The sequence below is a fragment of the Marmota marmota genome, unplaced genomic scaffold (assembly GCF_001458135.2).
Source record: "Marmota marmota marmota unplaced genomic scaffold, marMar, whole genome shotgun sequence".
NCBI classification, from domain to species: Eukaryota; Metazoa; Chordata; class Mammalia; order Rodentia; family Sciuridae; genus Marmota; species Marmota marmota.
In genome coordinates, this window is record NW_026000019.1 from 21,551,520 (window position 1) to 21,560,136 (window position 8,617).

An 8,617-nucleotide genomic window follows, 5' to 3' on the forward strand; every position below is an offset into this window, starting at 1 on the left:
AGAAATGCTTAAGGCAAAGTATAGAGGAAGGAGAGCAAAGCTTTAAGATCTTTCTGGGGGCTCCACCTCTCACTCACTTCCATGTGCTCAGTGATCTGGCAAACTCTTCAAACCTGTCCTTTTGGATGTTTATGGAAGGAAGCTTCCTGATGAAAGCATGGTTGATTAAATCACTGGCCCTTGGTGATCAACTCAACATTTAGGTACTCTCTTCTCCCTGGAGGTCAGGGGATAGGCCAAAAGTTTGACTCATCTAAAGTTGGAGGATTCATACCTCTCAATTAAAAGTCTACAGTGACATAAACACTGCATAATGAATAAGGGTAAGTCATGAGGGTGAGTGGTATAGGATTGTTGAAAAAGAAGTTCATACATTGATGGATATTTGATTATATTTATAGATATATTTCTAATTATCCTAGCTCAAAGTTTCATTTTAATATTGATAAGCAGTGGTGAGAGTGGGCATTCCTATCTTGTTTCTGATCATAAGAGGAAAGCTTTTGTTCTTTAAACAATTGAGTAGAAGGATAGCCGAGAGTTTTCTCTAAGTGCCCTTTCTAAAATTCCTTTTTCCCTATTTTTCTGGATCTCTTTAATCTTGAGAGTATTGGGTTTTGTCATAGCGCTTTCTGTGATAAGTGAGATGATCCTGTTTTTCTCCTTTGTTCTTTTACTGTGATAATACTGCATTCATCTTCTCATATTGAACTACCACGGAATTCTTGAAATAAATCGCACTTGGTCATGGTGTATAACTAATATTGTATTGCATTTGGTTTGCTAGTATTTTGTGGAAGATTTTTTTTCATATGTAAGCAATAATGTTCTGTAATATTCTTTCCTTCTTGTCTTTGGCTTTGTTATTAGGGGAATACTGGTTTCATAGAATGGATTAGGAAGCATTATTACCTGTTTGTTCCTCTTCTATTTTTTCTTGATAAGAAATGGTTTTAATTATTCTTTAAATGGTTGGTAGAATTTACCAGCGAAACTCTCAAGTTCTAGACACTTATTGGGTGGTTTTGTTTTTTTTTTAAACAGACTTAAGTTTTTAGAGCAGTTCATAGCAAAATTGAACACAAGGCAGAGTTCTCATATACTTCTGGCACCCTCCCCCAGACTTCTCCCTTATTAACTTCCTACACCAGTGTGGCTCCCACGTTACCAATTTCCTATACCAGCATGGCGTACGTCAGAATTGATGAACCTATACTAACACTTCATATCGCCCCAAATCCATAGATCAAATTGTTACCGCTGTTGACCGGTGACGAGTTCTTGCTTCCCCAATGTTGAAGAATAACACCAAAGAAGCACGCCGAGGCAAGGTCAGAGTAGAAATTAGAAGTTTATTAAAGGACAGCAGAAAAGACTTCTCCCGGAGGAAGAAGGGGACCCAAGAGGTGGAATCCGTGGAAGGGATGTTGTCTCCCCTTTTTATAGTTCTTTCAGTGATGGAATGTAGGTGGGAAGGCCCCAGGGGTGGGACACAGGTGGGCCAAAGAAGTAATCTGGTCAGGAAGGACTTCTGAGTCAGCACCTTTTTGCTGGTGGCTGTTCATTGACATTTCTTGGAGGTGGACTTTGGCCTAGGGCCTTTTCAGGACTTCATTAACATTCCATGAGTTGTCCTGCGTTTCCCGGAATCATTGCCAGCATGGCCTCCATTTTAGATTTCACTCGGTATTAGACCCGGATTTATCTAACTACACTGACTACCTAACTTTAAATCTGGCTTCAAAATTAGGATTTACTCTTGGTATTGAGAACTTTTTGATTATGATTTAATCTCTTCATTTGTTACAGTATTTTTATTTTCAATTCTTGAATCAGTCCTGGTAATTTGTTGTCTTAGGAATCTTCCCATTTTGTCCAGTTTGTCCTAACTGATGTACAGTTATTCCTTTTTAAAATTAAGGTTGGGAATACTGTCCCTACTTTCATTTCTAATTTTATTTATTATCTTGGTCAATCTGACTATAAACTTGTTAATTTTTTAAAAAATTTTTAGTTGTACATGGGCACAATCTTTTTATTTTGTTTATTTATTTTTATGTGGTGCTAAGGATCGAACCCAGGGTCTCAAACGTGAGAGGCGAGTGCTCTACTGCTGAGCTACAACCCCAGCCCCTATAAACTTGTTAATTTGGGGCATCTTTTCAAAGAATAAACTTTCGATTTCTTTTTGTTTTTCTAGTCTCTGCTATGTCTCAAATGTTAATTTCCTTCCTTCTGCTAACTTTGGGCTCAATTTGTCTTTTTCTAGTTCCTTAAGATGTGATGTTAGGTTATTGAGATTTTTCTTTTTAACATTTAAGCTTATTTACTATCACTGTATTATTCCTATTGACACTCTTAAACTAATAGCTGCATTAGTGTCCCACTATTTTAACACAAATAAACATAAAGTGTTTTTAAATTTTTTCTTGTGGTAAATATACATAAAGCTTACCATTTTAACCATTTTAAAATGTATAATTCAGTGGCATTAAGTACATTGACACTGTTGTGCAAATGTTGTCACTGTCCATCTCAGAACCTTTCTATCATCCCAAACTGAAACTTTTGTGCCCATTAAGCCAAATCTTTTTTTGTGCCCATTAAGCCCATTCAGCACTCCCATAGTCCCTGAAAACCTCTATTCTACTTTCTGTCTCTGTAAATTTTTCTAGGGAGCTCATGTACATAGAATCATAGTGAAGCCAGATTTAAAGTTAGGTAGTCGGTGTAGTTAGATAAATCCGGGTCTAATATCGAGTGAAATCTAAAATGGAGACCATGCTGAGAATGACTCAGGGAAAACACAGGACAACTCATGGAATGTTAATGAAGTCCCAAAAGGCCCTAGGCCAAAGTCCACCTCAAAGAAATGTTAATGAACAGCCACCAGCAAAAAGGTGCTGACTCAGAAGTCCTTCCTGACCAGATTACTTCTTTGGCCCACCTGTGTCCCACCCCTGGGGCCTTCCCACCTACATTCCATCACTGAAAGAACTATAAAAAGGGGAGACAACATCCCTTCCACGGATTCCACCTCTTGGGTCCCCTTCTTCCTCCGGGAGAAGTCTTTTCTGCTGTCCTTTAATAAACTTCTAATTTCTACTCTGACCTTGCCTCGGCGTGCTTCTTTGGTGTTATTCTTCAACATTGGGGAAGCAAGAACTCGTCACCAGTCAACATCGGTAACAATAGTATTTGTCCTTTTGTGTCTATTTCACCTAGCATGTTTTAAAGGTTCATTTGTCTTTTGTGTATTTGTCTAGAAGTGGAATTTTAGGCCTTATGGTAATTATGTTTAATTTTTTGAGGAATTTCCATACTGTCTTCAGTAGCTGTTGCATCATTTTACATTCCTACTGGCAAAGCACATCTTCACCAGCACTTGGTATCTTCCATTTTTGTTCATAGCCATCCTGATGGATATGAAGTGGTAGTGATTTGTAATTCCTTAATGGTTAGGGACATTGAGAATCTTTTGATATATTTACTCACAATTTGTATCTTTTTTAGAGAACTAGCTATTTTTTGTGGGTTATTGGTTTTTTAGTTATCAAGTTGTAGATGCACAAAAGTTTTAAATTTTGACGAAGTTTAATTTATCTATTTTTCTTTAGTTGCCAGTGTTTCTGGCATCATAGCCAAGAAAAATCACTGCCAAATCCAATATCATGAAGATTTTACCCTAGGATTTCTTCCAAAAACTATATACTAAGTAAACCTAAAGGAAAAGGCAAAGAAGTCAGGTCTGGTGGTGCATACCTGTAATCCCAGCTATTCAAGAGGCTAAGGCAGAAGGATCCCAAGTTCAAGGTTGGCCTCTGCAACTCAGTGAGACCCTGGCTCAAAAACAAAAAAGGGTTGGGGATGCAGCTAAGTGGTGAAACACTACTGAGTTCAATTTATGGTAGCACAAAACAACAACAAAACCCAAAAAGGCAAAGAATCAATTATAAATAGTAAAAGCTAGAATAGTAAATGGACTAATACACATTACTCAGGAAGTATGTGTGTGGGGGGTAGGAATAGTCACAATAAAGAGGTAGGGAAATTACTGCCACTTGAAACTATAACTCAGATGATTGACACAGAAATAATTAAATTGACATTAACATATATTTTAACCAGATTTATCTTTTAAAGATTTCTCTGACAGGCTCTTCTGTAACTTATATGTATATGTATATATACATATAAGTTATATATGTATATGTATATATACACACACACACACACACACACTTAAAAGGCAATAAAAGGGTACTTTATCATATATATTATATATTAGGATTGCATTTTTTGAGTTTATACAATGTTCTAGAAAGAGTCTACCTTCACCATACACTATATGTTGTGTGTTGCCTTTGCCAAAACGCACAGATGGTTATATTTCTTTTACATGTCAAATTGTGTCCATTTAGAATGAAGAATCCCTTGCATAAAACAATGAAAACATGTTTTGTGGAAGTACTTGTTAATTCGGCTCTAAATATTTTTTATTTTCCTAATATATAGCATTTAGTGTTTATTGTGTATTATATATATTTGTTGTCAAGGTCAATTGTTACTCATGGCTACTCTCTTCTCTCAAAGTGGAACTGGGGATCGAACATAGCACTTTGACCACATTGAGTGGGAGTTTTAAGGCTGAGGTAAGGCCTGCCTGAGGCACATCATAAAGAGAAAGCAGCTCATTAGAAAATTTCATATAACAATGGTAAAGACAGCCATCCCTACAGGAGAGCACATTCAACATAGGAACACAGATAAAGATAACATGAAGAAACAAGGCAGTAAGAAGCCTCTAAAAGTTCAAAACTCCCCAACAACTAAATCCAGAGATAATGAAGTGTAGGGACTATCAAGGAATTCAGTTGATTACTAAAATGATCAGTACATTAAAAGAAAATATAAAGAATGAACTATGGGAGTAAATGCAGGATATGAAAGAACATTTCAATAAAGAGAGATATTCCGAGGAAAATAAACAAACCAACAAACCAGAAGTCTTGGAAATGAAAAACTCTCGTTAAATGAATAAATCAGTTAAGTCTTACAAGCAGACCAGATCAATACTAGGGTTGGAGGATAGGATGCAGGAAATGGAACATACAAAGAAAAATAAACAACAAGCAGAATATGCAAAAGCTCTGGGGCAACATTAAAAGAACAAACTGAAGGATAGCTGGCTTTGAGGAAGGAGAGAAGATACAGACTAATGTCATGGAAACTTAGTAAGATAATAAAAAAATCCCCTAATCTTGGGAAGGACATGGATATAAAGGTATAGGAGGCATTTAGAAATTCAAATAGACACTGATTACAGATTAGGCCATAAAGCAAATCTTAGCAAATATAAACAAAAAACAATAGAAACAAAATAAACTGAAATGATATTTTGTATTTTTTAGATCATAATGGAATGAAATGACAAGGGGAACCAAAGAAACTACACAAATACATGGAGATTAAGCAATGTACTTTTGAATGATGAGTGGGTCATAGAAGAAATTAAGGGGGAAATTAACAAATACATACAATCCAACCAAGATGGAAACACAACATATGAGATTCTCTGGAATGCAAAAGTATTAAGAGAAGTTTATAGCTATAAATGTTTATATTTAAAAAAAAGAAGATCTCAAATAAACAACCTAATGATGCATCTTATGGTCTTATACAAACAAGAACAAAATTCACCCTAACTCTAGTGGAATGAAATAAGTAATAAAGATTATAACTGAGATTAATGAACTAGAAACTAAAATTATACATAGGGTCAATGAAACAAAGGGTTGGTCCTTTGAATAAATAATATTGATAAATCCCTAGCTAAACAAATCAAAAGACAGTCGGAAAACCCAGATTAATAAAATTAACAACAAAAATAGGGCTATTACAATAAATTTTGCAACCGAAATCCAGAGGGTCATTAGGGTATATTTTTAAAATTTATCTAATAAATTAAAAAGTCTAGAAGAAATGGACAAATTTCTATACTCGTGTGACCTAAGAGAGGACAGAAATCTAAACAGACTAATTACAAGCAATGAGACTGAAGCAGTAAAATGCTTCCCATCAAAGAAAAGACCAGCACCTGATGGATTCACAGCTGAATTTTACCAGGTCTTCAAATGCCAGTACTCCTCAAAGCATTCCATGAAACTGAAAGGGAAGATGTACTTTTAAACTCATTCTATGAAGCCCACATCACCCTCATACCCAAACTGGATAAAGATATTTCAAGGAAAGAAAACTATAGATCATAGATGCAAAAATCCTAAATAAAATATTAGCAAACTGAATTAAACTGTACATTAAGAAGATTATACACCATTATCAGGATCACTGCATTCCAGGGATGCTAGGAGGGTTCAACATACACAAATAAAAAAATGTAATACACCACATGAATAGAATCACATGATCATTTCAACAGATGCAGAAAAGGCCTTCAATGAAATTCAACAACCCTTCATAATAAAAACCCAGAAAAAAAATTGGAATAGAAGTAATTTACCTCAATATCATAAAGACTATCTATAGCAAGCCTAAAGCCAATAAGAAGGCATTGCAATTTCAAGTTATACTACAAAGTCATAACAATGAAAATAGTACCATACTAGCAAAAAACTGACAATGTGAACCAGTGGAACAGACTAGAAGACACAGAGACAAACCCACACAGATATACTCATCTGAGTCTTGATAATGGTGCCAAAAAACATACCTTGGAGAAAAGACAGCCTCTTTAACAAGTGGTGTAAGGAACCCTGGATATCCCTTTAGAGAAGTATGAAACTCAATTCCTCTCATTCTGTACAAAAGTAAACTCAAAATGGATCAAAGACCTAACTATAAGACCAGAAAGTTTCCAACTGTTAGAAGAAAATGTAGAGGAAATACTGCTACATACAGGCACAGGCAAAAACTTCCTGAATTAGATCTCTGTAATGTGAAATAAGAGAAAGCACAGATGATCTGGCCTCTAATTTAAAACCTTCTTCACAGAAAATGAAATAATTTTAACAGAATGAGGAGACAACTGACAGAACGAGAGAAAATATTCATTAGCTACCCTTCCAACAAAGGACAAATATCCAGAATATATAAAGAGGTCCCAAAATTCAACATCAAAAAACCAAATAACCCAACAAATAAAAGGACATATGAACTGAATAGATACTACTCAAAAGAAGTACAAATGGCCAACAAAAATATGAAAAAAATGTTCAACATCTTTGGCCATCAGGCAAATAAATGTAAATCAAAACCAGATGAGATTCCATTTTTCTCCAGTTAGAATGCGGATCATTAAGAATACAAATAACAATAAATGTTGGTGCAGATGCACGAAAAAAGGAACTCTTTTACGTGACCCGTAGAAACATAAATCAGTAAAGCCACTATGGAAGTCAATATTTAGGTTCCTCAAAAATCTAAAAATAAATTTGTCATATGATCCAGCTATACCACTCCTCGGTATTTATCCAAAAGAATTAAAGTCAGCATATTTTAAAGACACATGCATACCTATGTTTATTGCAGCACAATTCACAATAGTCAAGTTATGATAGCCCTGAGTGCACATTAACAGAGAATGGGTAAAGAAAATGTGGTACATAACATACAATAGACATTTATTCAGTGATAAAAGAGGACAAAATCTATCACATGCAGGAAAATGGATGGAACTGGAAACCATAATTTGGAGCAAAATAAGTCACCTGGAGAGAGAAGTACTGTATGTTTTCTCTCATATGTGGAAGAGAGGGAACAGAGAAAAGAAGGGACTCTATGAAATTAGAAGAGAGACCAGTAGGGTAGAGGAATGGGATAAGGCTGAAGGAGGTATTAGGGTGTGAAGATCAATTTTTTTTATGTGTGCACAAATATGCCACAATGAAACCCACCATTCTGTATAATGAAAACACACACACACTCTCACTCACACATTAGCCCCTCCACCCTTAGTATTTTTGTAAGCCTCTTTTGTAGCCTCCAAAATTACCATAAAAATGTATTGAGAGCCACAGCCAAAGGGGCCCCCAGCAAACTTCCAGCTGCCAGCTGATGATTGGCTCACAGAGGCCCCAGCAAACTTCTGGCTGCCAACTGATTGGCTCCTCTGTGGTGATGCTCATTGGGCTGTTTCCCCGCCCTTTCAGACCACGGAGCTGCTCATTGGGGGACTTTTTTTTGGCTCCGCCCACACAACCCAGCCAATCGGCCTCAAGAGCAGGAGGAGTGGGGGAGGTTGAGAGGCTTGTGGAAAGTCGGTGGTGGCAGTTGGGCTCTGAAGGTTTTTCCTGAGGAGCTGTGTGGTTTGGTGTGTGGTTCTAAAAATAAAGTTCGTTTCTTTTGACAAGTGGCTCCTGAATTGTGCCCAGCCAGACTGCGGCACAGTTGTACTGTAGAAAGAGGTTCCAAGGGATTAGGCTCCACAGGTGTAGATTGGGCTATGCTTTCTTTAAATTTAGATTCTCGCCCCATGCTAAAACTAAATATTCAAGGACATGAATTTAATGGGCTACTGGATACAGGTGCAGACCTTAGCATCATCTCTCGTCAAGAATGGCCAAAACATTGGCCATTACAACAAGCCACTCAAACGCTT